Source organism: Myodes glareolus, chromosome 13 (genome assembly GCF_982192425.1).
Source record: "Myodes glareolus chromosome 13, mMyoGla1.1, whole genome shotgun sequence".
Taxonomy (NCBI): Eukaryota; Metazoa; Chordata; class Mammalia; order Rodentia; family Cricetidae; genus Myodes; species Myodes glareolus.
In genome coordinates this window covers 71,234,127-71,249,586 of record NC_142038.1, presented here as the reverse complement: position 1 = coordinate 71,249,586, position 15,460 = coordinate 71,234,127, and the positions used below count along the sequence as shown (strand labels likewise).

At 37.7% G+C, this 15,460-nt stretch overlaps 1 protein-coding gene across 5 annotated transcripts in view; it reads right to left on the bottom strand.

Moving 5' to 3' along the window:
- Positions 1-15,460, bottom strand: part of Chst9 (carbohydrate sulfotransferase 9) — a 254,222-nt gene that overhangs the window by 231,246 nt on the left and 7,516 nt on the right. The window contains exon 2 of one of the 5 annotated variants that reach the window (XM_087896241.1): positions 14,458-14,570. The exons of the other annotated variants lie outside the window; for them this stretch is intronic. The gene's annotated coding sequence lies outside the window, so the exon portion shown is untranslated. The remainder of the gene's footprint in view (positions 1-14,457; positions 14,571-15,460) is intronic. 5 annotated transcript variants of the gene reach the window in all.

Genomic DNA, 15,460 nt, shown 5'->3' with positions numbered 1-15,460 from the left:
AGCTGTGTCCTGCAGACATTATGAGCTAACGAAAGATTTGAAGGAAGTAGAATGATGGCATTGCTTTTGAGATGATCCCTCAGAGACAATGTGAAGCCTAGCCTGAGGGGAGAGGAGGCCACAGACATTTAGGGAGAGATGGGGTAGAGTCCCAGAAAGAAGGCTGGATTAGATCGCCTCGTGTCCTCAGGAGTTTCGCTTTGGTATGCCTTTGTCCTTCATTATTGTCAGTTTTTATCACGGTAGTTATGGACGGAAATCAGTGAGCCTGACTGTCTGGATTAAAATCTAATTTGAACCCTAGCCAGCTTTTCAAAACTGGCCAGTCTAAAACTTCCATATGGCCCAGTTTCCTCAAGTCTACAGTGTAAATAATGAAAGTACCTAGCATCTGAGGTTGATGTGAAGTTATCAAATTCAGGAAAACTTTTCGAAGTGTTCTTGCCCACAGAAGCCATCCACAACATCACGATGTTGGCAGCTTTATATCCTGTGAGCTAAGAACAGAATCAGCTGTTTCATACGCAGTTGATAAAAATTTGTTGAAAGACCTGATATTTCTACTTTAAAAGGAACTCTAGTTTACTGAGAGGTTTGTTCTTTCAATCATATTGATTAAATCCAGTCAATAACTATTCACTAGTTCCCAGTATAAATAAAACTCTGTGCTAGGAAAAACCAAGAGGAATAAGGTTTAATCACTGATCATTATGAGAGAATATTTTAATAGGTCTGCTCATACTTTGTCCAAGTTGATTTTAGTAGAGCTTTCTAGAACAACTCATAACAAATCTGTTCCCTCCTTTACATGACAGACTTTCCAATTACTGAAAACAATTATTCTGTCTGCCCTCAATCTTTCTTACTCCAGGATAAACAATAAATATACACAATTCCTTCAGCCATTCCTCATGGGACATGGTTTAGGAGACTTCAATCAATTTAATCATCCCTCCAAACACATTTGAGTTTGCTAATGCCTTCCTTTAAATGCAGGGCCCAGACTAAGATACAATAATCCAAGCATGATTGAATGGACAAACAGGGCCATAAAAATCAGCACCATGACAAACGACAGCTGAACTTGAGTGTGTCTGTACAGGAAATGGGAGAACAAAACAGGTTACAGATTAGAGCCCAAGGGTTTCCTTCGGTTCAAATAAGAGGGAAATTAAAAACCCAGTAGGAATCCTAAAGGATATTGAGGGATGAAACATATAGAACTGTGATTAAGAAACTAAGGCATGACATCATCACTATATGGTATTTATTTAATAAACAGACATTTTTTACATTCTTTTTTATTGATTTTATTGAACTATACATTTTTTTTTCTGCTCTCCTCCCTGCCTCTCCTCTCCTCCCTGCCTCTCCTCTCCCCTTCAACCCTCTCCCATGGTTCCCATGCTTCCAGTTTACTCAGGAGATCTTGTCATTTTCTGATTCATATGTAGATTAGATCCATGTATGTCTCTCTTGGGGTCCTCATTGTATCCAATTTCTCAGGGATTGTGCTTTGTAGGCTAGTTTTCTTTGCTTTATGTTTAAAAAACACTTATGAGTAAGTACATGTGATAATTGTCTTTCTGGGTCTGGGTTACCTCACTCAATATGATGTTTTCTTGCTCCATCCAATAAATAGACATTTAATATAAGCTAAAACTGTGAAGATGGGATTAAAGAAGAGCAGAAACAACAACTAACTATGGGTTGGCCCAAAAGAAAAATCAATAACAAAAAAAGTAAGATGATAAAATGTGACTTGGTAAGGTGGAAAGCCTTTCAGTGTGGGGACTGAACTTGGGTTCACTGGGGGAGCTGCAAATTTTCCTAATTACAAAGTTATCTCTCCAAGCACAAAGGTTGAAAGGCCATGAGATTAAACTTTCAGAAATGAAAGCAAACAAAACACAGCAGCATTCAGAACGTAACAGCAATGGAATATTAGAAAGCCATTCCTATCTGTCTGCTGGCTTCTTCTGCGAAAAGACCAGTTCATGTAAGATCATGAGTTACAGCCTGACACAGAATGGGTCAAGCTGGTGTTGGAATGGCAATTTTTACAGCAAAATAACATCTACACTTACTTAATGTCAAATATTTACTATGATTTCAATGAAACAAATTCCCAGAATAAATACTTCACATTAAAATCTCATATTTCTTTAAATTAAAAAAGTTTTCCGTATATGTTTTTAAACAAATTTTAGAACAGTGACTCACTAAAGTTTAAATACAAATGTTACTGAGAATCATCTAGATAAAATACGTTTTATGTTTTCTTATCTGTATACAACATTATTTTTAAATTTCCTTCTCTGCAAATTTCAGAAAAAGCATGATTCTGAAGAAGTATTATGTTTATAAAGAATCTGGTTTACTTAGACCATATATGGTAGATACTTAATTCTGTTAATGTTTGGATACACGCTATATATTTTGGAGAGTCTTTATTCTTCTTTATATATTATCTAGGCATTACATTGGCTGTTATTATATAATGTCTCCTATAAAATTATAATATTGCTTTCTAAACAGTAGTAAAATTCTATGACTAGCATAAAACACTGTGAAACTCAAGTATGTGTGTATTGTAACATGAATCTGATTTCTTTCTTATACATTCTAAGGTGTGAGCCATGCACTCAATAGTGTCTCAATCACATGCAGATATTAATTAGATTCTACTGTCCACCCATTGCTTTTCCTCTTGCTTTGTATCTTAAACCCCATGCAGTTCATCTTCATCCATTTCATACAGAAGCAACATGAAGTACAATAGCAAAGGAATCTTGACTTTAAACTGGATAAATGAAATAAAAAACCCTACACACTGGCAAAAATTGTACAGTAAACATCTTTTGGGATATTCTAATAGCACACCACAAAATCATGATCATGTTAAAATGTCAAAGACGTTTCCTAAGATAGTTAGTGGGATATACACAGAAACTTTTAATGTTGACAAACGGAAGCAAGAACAATACAGGATCAGCATTCCAGGGAAGACTAGAAATATCTAAAACCATAAGAAGGGAATACAATATTGAGAAACACTAAAAATGCTATAACGTTCATAAACATGACATTTTCAGTGTTATTAATGTATTACTTTAGTTAATTCAGCTAAGTAGTCAATGAAGAGAATCTGTAGATAAATGAGGGCAGACCAAACACTTTTTTGTTTCTCTTCCCTCCTCAAATGCCTTTAAAACAAAAATCAAGGAATTAGGGAGAAAAGGAGTTACAGAAACATAGATAAAGTAGGAAGAGATGCTTATATATAGAGAGAGTTATACATTTTAGAACGTGGGTTGCTGACAGAGGAGTGAAAACTAACTTAAAATGCTGTAAAGTGTTAGCCACATTCTACGAGAGATAACAAGAAGATGCAAGATGCTGTCTGCAATCAGGGAATTGTGCACTGGGCTTCTCAGGGCCCTGTATTTAACAGAAAGAAAACAGATACCAACAAAAAAGCTCTTGTAAATGAAAAATGAAACCAAATGAAAAAGAAAAGTCATCAGAAAGGTTAGGAGATAAAGGGATTACTCAGAAAACAGAGTTAAGGGACAAATATATGAAATTGTCAAATGAAAAGGGAGCAAGGCAATGAGACTGATGTAAGAGAGTCAACATCTAAGAATAGGAATTCCAGATAGTGAGGGCCGAGAAGGGAAAAGGAGAGATTATTAGATACATCATGTGATGAAACTTCAGCGAAGTGGTGGTCACAAGTCTCCCAATTTATAGAGGCCACTCTCAGACTTAACACAACGGATGACAAATGAACATATCAAGGGAGCAATACCTTGTTAATTCAGAGCACTGGGAGTAAGGAAGTCTCACATCGCAGAGAATGATCAGAACGGCAGCAGTGAGATTTGTTAACAGCAGCAGTGTCGGAGTCTAGACAAAGGTGGTGGAGCACAGACACATTCAAAATTCACAACAAAAAAGTGCACATCATGGCATGTTAAGTGTTAGCACATGTTATCAAACTCTCCGTCAAGAGTATACGTAAAATAATTATTGTCAGACAAGTTTTTAAAAATTTGCCTAAGAGCAGCAGAAGAAATAGGATGCAGAAAAGAATTGGTCTAGAGGTGGGGAGTGGAGAGAGGTCAGAACTAGTTGTGGATGCTATGATGGTTAGTGTGAACTGCCAGCTTGATCAAACTTGTCAGACAAGGAAGTCATAGTTTTCAGTGTTGAGTTGGGGCAAGAAGAGCTAGCCCACTATGGACAACAATGTTTCCTGAGTCTCGGTCCTTGGCTGTAAGGGTTGAGAAGAAAGCTGGGTAGTAAGCAAGTGTGCGCTCACTTCTCCTTGCTTTTGACTGTGGATGTGATGTGACAGCTGTTTGACGTTCCTGCCTCCTTAGCTTCCCCACAGTGATGGACTGTGACCTGGAACTGTGAGCTAAAATATACACTTTCTCCCTTAGGCTGCTTTTCGCAAGGGTGTTTTATCACAGCGAGAGAAATGAAACTAGGGCAACCCAAAATGAAAGGATGGCTATCAGCAGGTTTAGAGGATATGTCTTTCAAACCGGAAAAGACAAGAGATCAGAGAGGTTGCTGAGAATAAAACTGGCCATGTACTATTTTTCCTGACACCTAGATAGAATATTTAGTTAGTGATGAAGAATTCTCTTGAGTCAATGAGAGAGACTTAGAATCTTAAAATAGTGTTAAAGCAAGACATTTCTAACTTCACAGGTGGAAAGTTTAAAAAGATGTATGTATATATATATATATATATATATATATATATCACAGTTGCAAAATAAAGTAATATAATAAATAGCTGGTCTCTCTATCTTAAATCCTGGCAGAGTTATGTCTATGGATTTAGAATGAAAAAATTGAATAAGCAAAGAAAATGACAAACATAGATTAATCAAAATTATTTACTGATTAAAATAACAAGTGTCTAATTTGTTAGAACAAAGGCATAGTCTAGGGGTTGAGTTCAATCTTTGAGAACACACTCACCCAACACATATATGTATATATAAATGTATGTATGTACAGATGGATGGATGGGTGGATGTATTAAGCATGCATGTATGTATGTATGTATGTATGTATGTATGTATGTATGTATATGGTGTGACTGTTTCATTTTGTTGAGACATGTTCTTACTACATAACTGTGGTTTCCCTGGAACTTATGTAGATCAGGCTGGCGTCTAACCCACAGAGATCTTCCTGCCTCTGCTGTCTAGGGATTAAAGGTGTGAGCCCCCATGTCTGTCAATGGTGTACCCTTGTAATTCCAAATCAGAAAAAGCAAGGACAGAGGCATCTCAGGAATTCACTGGCCAGACATCTCAGCCTGCTTGGGAGTTCTAAACCAGTGAGAGATATTGTCTCAATAAAAAGGAGGATAGCACCTGAGGAATGACACCCAAGACTGAACTCTAGCCTACACACACATGTACACATACCTGCCCCATACCTGAACTCATAGGAGCTGCACACATATAAACATGCAAAGCTCCTCTGTACACAAATATAAAACATGAGAAAGTAAAACCCTAGATTAATCATAAATGCAAGATATCAAAATATAATAAATATTCCTCTGGATTTTTTTTTCGAGACAGGGTTTTTCTATTTCTTTGGAGCCTGTCCCAGAACTAGCTCTTATAGACCAGGATAGCCTTGAACTCACAGAGATCTACCTGTCTCTGTCTCCCAAGTGCTGGGATTAAAGGCGTGCAACACCACCGCCCTAGATTTTTAAAGCTAGCAAAGTTATCTTTTCAGATTTAGAACATGAAGACGAAATTGGAAGTAAACAAATAGAAAATGTACCAAGATTAGCCAAATAAATACAAATCAACTGAAAGCTAGAATGGTTGCCAAAGGTCAGGCAAAACAAGTGTTAAAATTAAATGCAATATAGAGTGTATACTTTAACACAGAGTAAAATTCACTAGAAACATATGTATGTTTGCAACTATAGCAGTTTTTAAAATATAATGTAGAAATAAGTTACAAGAAGATATAGATGAATTCATCATTGGATTGGCATACTTTTGAATGCAAGCCTTTCTGTAGCTCAGAGAATGTCCAGTCACAATGAGAAAGAGTATGATATTGAGTAGTAGTGTCATAAAACTTATGCAATGAAAACAAGCATATTTCTCACATAAACACATTCTTTTCAAATGGCAAAACTAAGCCCCACATTTCTAACATACATCTGTTTCTATAAGGCTGTAAGTCAGAGCAATACTGAAGGACTGCACTTGAGGTATGGAAAGAAGGGAAAGGAGACTGTTGAGATGTGATTCCTGAAGTGGGCCAGTTCTTTGAGTGAGCAAATGGGAGAGGCACACAGAACATGCTGAGGGACCAGACCCGTGTTCTCTTTGCTCTGATTCCTGAACTCACTGCCAGGCTTTTTGTTTTGGTCCCTCTTACTATATAATCCGATCTGGACAGAAGCAGTCACGTTTCTCACTACCCAGCATCTAAAACATCCTGTGCAATTCTCCACACTCTCTATTATTTACAGATGAAGCAGTACAGAAACAAAAGGACGGCAGGACTGAGGAACTGGAGCAAACTGGATGCCCGAGTTACTCCCTGAAGCAGAAGTTCTCCACTGATTATCAATAAGTGGAGTGAGAAGGGATCTTACTGTATTTATAGTAAGCACCTAAGATAGCAAGCTGATACAGGCAGTAGGATCTCCTGACAAAAACAGGACACTTTAGCTTGACCATGGGCACATGTGCCTTCATTTCTTGTTATTGTTCTTTAAATTGCCTTCATATCATTTTACCTGTGTATTAAATAAAATATTTGATGTCAAAAATAGTGACTAGAGCTCCGAGACATGAGTTTATGGTGAAGCAAAGATCTTGTGGCACATGATGAAACTATGAAATGTGAAAAAGAGTGAGAAAATAACTAGATTTTCAATTAAACAAGAAAAGCTCAATTCATAAACAAGTGGTCATAAAACATGCCTGCTTAATTCTCTAAAATCCAGGTTAAAAACAAGATAAGGGTAATAACTGACAAATGAATTATTGAGCCTTTAGTTGAACATGAATTATTGTTAACAGAAACAAGAAAGGAGAATTGAGCTATCTGTTCTCTGGGTGCTCTCCTGGGGACTATCAGTGTGGTAGGCAAGGGAAAGGTGGGCAGTGGAAGAATTTACCTTTAGACTGTGCAACAAGGAGAAAGCTTATTAATGCAATGGAAGGAACATCTGGGTGCGTCCTTACCAGACAGATGTCTGCTTTGGGACATGGAGTTCTATAAAATTCATGTTGTAGTTCCAAAGGGCTGTCCACTGAGACTGGATCAATGTGAGCTTAGACAAAAGTGCACGGTGGGAAACTGTATGTTTTCCTGTTGAAACTCAGCATAACTGTGGCTGTGAGGTTGAGGAAAATAATATCCATATCAACCATTTTTATTGGCTATTAGGATGGTCTCCCTGTTGAGGGTGCTGTGGAGGGAAATAATAAAAGGAATAGCCTCTAAATCACAACACAGTTGCAGGTTTCTGAATGTCATAACCGAAGTCAGGGGCACAAGCTTGTGAGGGTGCTTTAAAGGAGACCAGTACTGGAGCTGCAGGCAGACAGTGCTCCACCTCTTTTGTTTACCGTCCTTGGTTTAAGAGTGGAAAGTAGTCAGAAAATGACATGTGGAGTAGAGACACAGGGGCCAGACTGTGCAAGGGCAGAGAGGAAAGGATAAGCCCAAAAACATTGAGGAAGTAGAATGTGTGGTATGTCATCCAAGAATAAATTCCCTGACCATGGAACTTAGCAGTACCAACTAAAATAATTAAGCATGAAAAACATCAGTGAAATGCTATCACATGAGCTCTGGACCTATTTGAAAAGGAAAATATGAGATTGACATAACACAAATATAACCAAAATCTAAAATGAAGAAAGGGAGTGGGTGGACCCTATATCTTTAATTTACTTGTTTAATATGTAATGCAGCTGATCTAAGGTGGGAGCTGTGTCACAGGGGTTTAGGACTCATGGAGTGTAGATGCTCTGGAATTCATTTCACTGTGGGTGCTTGTTCTAAGCAGTGAACACACCACAAAGACAAAATCCATTTGGTAGTAATTTTCGTATGTAATGATAAGAGTAGTGCCAAGGTCAAGTTCAAGGGTTTATGTTTACCTATGATAACTGTGATTTTGAGTATAGTTTAGCTTACTGTTGGTGAAAGATTCACAGTGCTACTTTGCAAATTCTCCCGTGGCTGCACACTTTACTATGTGTACAAGCAGCAAAGTACATTCTCCACTGCTTGTTTTATTCATCCTTTCGGAGACTTTAGGTACAATGACCTATTAAATATCATGAATGAAATATGGTCACATACTTGGTCTAGAAGTCTGCATTCTGTTTGGAGGTAATTCAAATACACTTATACCATCTAGAATTATTTCCCCAGGCATGATCATTTACATGGATTTATTATCAAAAGTTTCCATTTGTGCAAAGTCTTATTATCATATGTGTATATGCAATAATTTAGAGTACAAATAGCTTCTAGCTAATAATTACCTACACAAATTGTTTGCAGAGCTGTTTTCTTTTAATAGCAAATTCTATATGGAAGTCTGCCTTCCTATAACTGTAAATTCATACATCTTTTAACTTATTCCTGGTCTTGAAACTTTAGAAAAATGAAATAAAATATTAACAGTTTAATAAGACCACTAAATTCAATTTCATCCAGTTCTCTTAAGTCTTAGAATTCTCTCGATAGCACTATGGTATCATTTATTTTACTACAGATATAAATATGAGTGGAGGGGGGAGAAAAGGGGGCAGGAGAACAAAGCTACTATTGCTTTTGTTTGAAGATCAAGACTCCATGAAAACAGGTTCCCACCTTATAACAATTTGTTGCTCTTTCCCCCTTATCAAAGCAATATTAACATTAGACTGATCACTGATATTTGAGGTTATAAAGACTGAAGATCAGCTATAAATTTTTAGTATGAAGATCTTACTATGGTGAAATTTTAACAGTATGTATGGGTTATGCATATCAAGGGAACAGTTCTCACACATCAGAAACCTTTTCCTTTGCTACTGTTATAGCAATTTATGAACTATGCTACAAAATCTGGCACAAAATAGCTATCAATAGTCTTATAATTGGTTTACTATTTTGCATACTAAGATGTAAGTTGTGTACAGTGGATGATAAATGCTTTCAGTCATAGAAGATCACTCCATTTTTTCTGGTTATATGATGATGACATCTGAAGGAGTCCTAAATAATACATTAGCACCAGGGAGTATTCCTAGAGAGTCCAGTCCAGGACTATAGTACAAACTTCAACAGTAGGAGGAAGTGTTTACATAATTATTTTAAAATTGACATTTTCCTCAAGAAGTAAATTGATTAAATTAATTACTTCTTTTATTTATGCATGTATGTACACATATGTATATATGTAATTTGCAATTAACTTATATATGTTTATATGTACACATACATACGCACAGAGACATATATGTATTAGTTTGATGTTGAACTGGTCCTCAAGTTTTTGTCGATTGAATGAAGAGTTGATCTTTATAATTATTGCATTTTATTTATTTTGTGTGTGGCATGTATGTGTATGTATAATGGAGCATGTGCTATAGCATGCATGCAGAAGTCAGAGGACACCTTTTGGGAATCAGTTCAACTTCTCCATTTTCTGGCTATTTGCCTGAACTCTGGCAAAGCAGCAGGCACCCCTCCCCCACTGACTTCTCTGGTTTGAGTGCTTTGATGAACTAATGTTATTGGTTTAGTATCTTTTCTGATATCTAAACATTAACACCTTTGCCAGCTTTTAACAATGCGCCTTGTGAACCTCTCTGTATCTTTAGTACCATAGAGCCCTGGCCAAAGGTGAATGGTATTCATACTGCGGTCTACTTTGTTCTACAGATAAGCACCCATGTTTATGAAAGATATGTAAGAAGAAGAACAAGAAAAATTTTAAGGGACCACTTTTTCCTGTTATTCTTTTAAATTTTCTTTTTGAGACAGTGTCTCACTAGCCTCCAAGTAGTAAAAGAGCTGCTATCTCTTAGTGTTTACATATCAGTTTTGAAATTGTTATGGAATGTTGACTGAAGATATCAGATACTTTCAGGAATGTTACTAATTGACTAAACCACTTTTGTACACAATAGCTCACTGTGCTATGGAAAAGCACCCTTATTTGCAAAGTTGGCTGAGAACTGTAGAGTATCTCCCCTGGCTTTTCCTTTTACAGGTGCCTAAAGCATGAACGTAGCCATAATATGAAGAAGACTATTCACATAGATTCAATGGTTGTTAACATTTTGCCATAATAAGTTATTTCCTTTCCCCCACATTTTCAGAACAACTGTTTGTCACTTTAACGCAAGAGGAAGAGACCCAATGACTTCACCTCCAATTACGTCCAGTATTGGAATGCCTCTCAAAATTCCCCTAGTGGTTGTCACTCAACAAATTTAATATAGGTACAATACTGTTATAGGTCCTACAGCTCAAGTTCATGTTTCGCAATTATCCTAACATTCTTCATTAAAACTTTTCTCATATCCAGAGTCTAATCAAGAAGGATGGCGCACAAAGAGTCACGGGGTCCCCTTTAGTTCTGTAGTCTCCCCCAGGCTTCTTGTTTTTGAAAAATTTCACTCACATTTTTTTAAGTACTATGTTGTACTGACAAATTTCTATCAATTTGAGTTTGTCCGAGTATTTGTGGTAGTTGGATCCTGGCTAACTTTTGTGTTTAGACAGTATTCTGAAGAAGGGAGTTTGTTCCTCCACTGGAGATAACGGGTTTGAGCACATGTTTAAGCTGATGCCTGTCTGAAGGAGCTTTCTCCTTTGTGTCAAGAGGCCAATTGAGGAGCTGTCTGAGATAGTGGAAATCTTCTGTCCAGGAAACATTTCCCCAGCAATGGGATGCTTGTTAATATCCTTACAGTAGCAGTTACAGAACTCGGCATTTAATGATGGGTTGGATGACTCAGTAAAGTGGAGACTGCTCACTCTGCCTTCCCCCAATCTACACAAGCACACTACAGGCTCATGGGATCCTGGATTTTTTCCTTAAGTAATGTTCTCTAATTCTTTACACACATTGCTACTTCTCATGCTCAGAAGAGCCTAGATTTACCTGGTGAGAGGCCACTATTGCTCTTATGTCCCTTTGATGTGCTCTCATCAGTTTTGAGCAATTTCTTTCTCAAGTGACTCCCAACATACTGAGAGTGAAGAGAGAAATAAGACAGGAATGCGCAGCTTGAGGGAGGTTATAAAGGAAATGAGCGAGGCCTCTTAGACCACAAGCATTTGTCTATTTCTTTACTCAATTATGAAGGTGGTATGTGTGTGAAGAATGCCCCCATAGGCTCATATATTTGAATACATCAGTGAGTTGCACTGCCTGAGAGAAACTAAGAGTGTGGCCTTGTGGGAGTGGGTGTGGCCTTGTTGGAGGAAGTATGTCACTGGCAATAGGCTTTAAGGTTTCCAAAGACCAAGCCAGTCTCAGTGTCTCTCTCTTCCTGCTGCCTTCAAAGTTGGAGGTAGAAGTCTCAGCTACCATGTCTGCCTGAGGACCACCATGCTCCCTACCATGAGTGTTACTAGAACTCTGAAACTGTAAGCCAGCCCCAGTTAAATGCTTTCTTTTAGAAGAGTTGCTGTGGTCATGGTGTCTCTTCATAGCAACAGAACACTGGCTGACTCAGGCATACAGCGTATGTGTAAGAATGGCCACTTACAGGGATAAATAAATAAATGTTCAGTCATCATTTACTCTGCAAATATTTACTTCACCCAATTCTGAGGCAAGCACTCTACTGTATTACTTTTCTAGGAACACAACAACCAACAAATTAGATGAGTCCATACCTTAGTGACCAATCAGTCACTCTAATGAAGGGATACTGAAGGACATAGATACATTACTATTGAATATTTATGCATACAAATGTATGTATTTGTGTGTTTGCGTATAAATGTACCTGATGAGGGATTTGACTCACTCGAGGAGCTGATATGTGAGTTGCTATATTGAAAATATTAACTACTAATGAATCAGACACTCTCTTGGCATGGTGCTTAGATTGTATGAGCATGAGAAAGAGCCTGGTGAGTTAGAACAAGTGAAAGCCAGTCAGACAGACAGAAGATAGTCAGGCTGAGGGAAGAGGGTGACTGGTGGAGAGATGGAACTGCAGGAGAGATGGGACTCGCTGGGCTTCAAGAAATCAGGTGCACAGGTTTGGTCCTTGCCATGAATAAAAGAATGGTGATCTATGCAAGAGATGTGTGCAGTCAAAGGAGTGATGCCTATCTTTGCAATGGGGAGAGGTTTGTCTTTCCTATGTTAGAGGTGGGGCAATGCCAAACCATTTCTGAAACCTTGCCTAATGTGCTGAAGCCTATGAGACTGAGAAGAGAGGCAGCTTATACTTCAGTGGTGACAGGGGCATGCTAGTAGTGTCCTTTGGGAGCGATGCTCAAGACACACTGAACTTGATGGTGGCTGAGGGAAGCTGTCAAGGCTGAAACCCTGACTTGGAATTTTGGAGGTTTTTGCAGAGGGCAGGAGGGAAGATGTCCCGTATTTGATTTGGGAAACTTATAGAGGTGTTCTGAGCTATGCCTATGGTTTCCAGAGTATCATATACTAAATATACACTGATAATTCATGAAATTCTTATTGAACGGTACTTGATATCTCTGTGTGGGGGAACCTCCAAAAGAGTCCAATTTCTGCATTTCTAAATAGATGACCTTTGGTCCTTGGAAGCTAAAGAGAAGTCCAAACTCATATCTTCTTTGAATGTTGCTGTAATTTTCCAATAATCAATGTTAAAAATTAACTCTTCCAGAATTTCACCAAGTAATATATTTGTAGGCTCAAGATATACAGTATAATGTAAGTACAGATGGCTACTTAACTATTTAATAATTGTGCAGCTTAAGCTCCAGGTACCCGAAGGAGGAGAAACCCCAGTAATTCGTTCAACTGACTCCAACCTTGCAGAGCTGGTCTCAGAAAAGTAATCCCCAACAAGTAAAGTTTCTAGCTGGAAAAAAGTGCATATGGCATAAGGAATAACATAACAGAGTATAGGTGATACACTTTCAGTCCAAAAACAGCCCTAAGAGGTGAGTTTTATTATTTTTTAATTTTATTTTAAGAGTGTTTTGCTTACATGTATTTCTGCATTCCAGATGTGTGTCTGGTGCCATATAGGTACTGAAAATCAAACCCAGGTCCTCTGAAAGAGCTTTTAAATTCTGAGTCATCTTCATAGACCCTAAGTTTTAATTTTAGTATTTAAAACTAAATACTAAACTTTAAAATTAAAGTTGATCTTTGCAGAAATAAATAAATTGCCTACATTTTGAGTTCCTATTTAAAGAATTCTGTAGGGAAACCCAACCCCAAATTTATTTAGAAATGTTTCTAAAATTCACTATCTTTATTTTCATTTTGAACTTAACTTTTAAGGTATGAAGATCATTTTTTCTAAGAATTCACAGATGATGTTTACTTAAAATAAGCTGACACCACTTTAATTCCTTGTGGAGTCAAAACGAAGAAAGAAAAATGACAGAAATGAGCCCTGGACTAAGTGAACTTAGGGACTTCCTGTAAAACTATTGGAAAAGTAAGTATCACATTCATGGATGAACAGTGTTGTCTCGTTTCACTAAACTCAACAGAAGATTCTGAGATGTCCTCACCCTGAAGGATAGGACTTTTCCTTTTCTTAATTTATGTTCTGTTGAATCCAGCTAAGAGCAACACCACATTTCTATGGTAAACAGGGCTTATGTGAATGGAGTGGTGGGTTGCCTTGGGTTTATCTATTCTTGATTGGTTGAAATGTCATCACAGTTTCTGACATCCATCTACCCAAAAAGTCTGAAATATTTGGGTTAAGACCACACTACTATGTCCCTGGTATCCACATATCCAAAGGCACTGGAATGTTCTGGTGGAAGTTCCATCCCAAGCTCCCTCCCCTGGAATTGTCTCAGTCCATATCTTTCCCCCAGAGATGCTCACAACCACTCCCACAGGGTATTTAAACAGTACTCCAGAGAACAATACATGGTTTTCTGGGTATTCCTTCCCTGTCTCCTCTCGGGGGGGGGGGGGGGGGCTAGAAATCCACCTGGGTGCGTTGGTATCCATTAAATCTGGGCTTTTTCTAATTTGGTTTGATTTGATCTGATTTTGATTATTGTATTGGTGCAGAGGTTTATCAGGGTACAAAAACCTTTTCAATTCTGACAAAGATTGTTCTCTTGAATCTTAAAATTAAGAGGAGAGGAGAGGAAGTACTGACTTTCATAATCTTTGCCTTTATTCTTTCCATGAATAAATGAACAGAACAAGAAATAGCAGATACTGCAATAAATTTCACTGACTGTATAGTTCTTCATGGAATGATAGAAGAACATCTTCCACTTAGCATCCCGCAATCATACAATGCAACTTCACCTTTCTTCAACTCTTCGCACTGCTGTACCCACTTTAGAAACTGTAACAAAAGTAGAGCAATGTCAGGGCTCAGAGGTTGAATGTGGGCCAATTGACCATGAATCAGGCTTCTAGTACCAATAAACTAAACACAGCAAAACAGTCGTAGGGCAAATGCGTTCTTTACCATGGTTGCATCTCTTTCACAGGAAAAGCTACCTCTCAGATGGGGGACCCATGGCCTTCAGTGTAGAGAATCTAGGGCTCTGTCAGAGTAACTGGTTACCCACATACACAGAAAGATACACAACGACCTCCATCAAAGTGTGTCTGGCTTAACGACTGAGATACACAATGTTCTGAAAGACACATCATACTGGGAAATATCTATGGGAACAAATGTCTTATAATATGGTCATTTAATCAAAGTTTCTTGCTTACCTTTAATACTGAAATTCCATATTAATTCCTCATTCTCACAAGTAGACATATAGGCCATAGAGAAAGAATATTAGATGTAAGAACATAGAAATTGTATTCTTTGCTTCTATCTGTGATCTTACAAAACTGTATTACATGTATGTCTGCGCGCGTGCGCACACACACACACACATGCACACACACACACACACACACACTTCAAAACTATCTCACTTCTTTATAAATACTACAGTTTTGCCAAGATACGATAAGTTGGTATGCTTTTAGGTTGTAAACATTGCAAAGATTAAATATCTAAGGCCGACAATGAAATTCTATGATCTTCCAACTCCTATATTCTAGCAAGGACACATTTATTTCAAGCAGTATAACTAAAGTCTAATTCAATAGTTTACTTCAGTTGGCAGTAGATTTTGGCCTCTGCTATAAGCATTCTTCAAAGCATTATACATTATGTGTGACTTCTATTATTGGACTAGTGCAATTTCTTGTTTGCATAAGCATATTTCA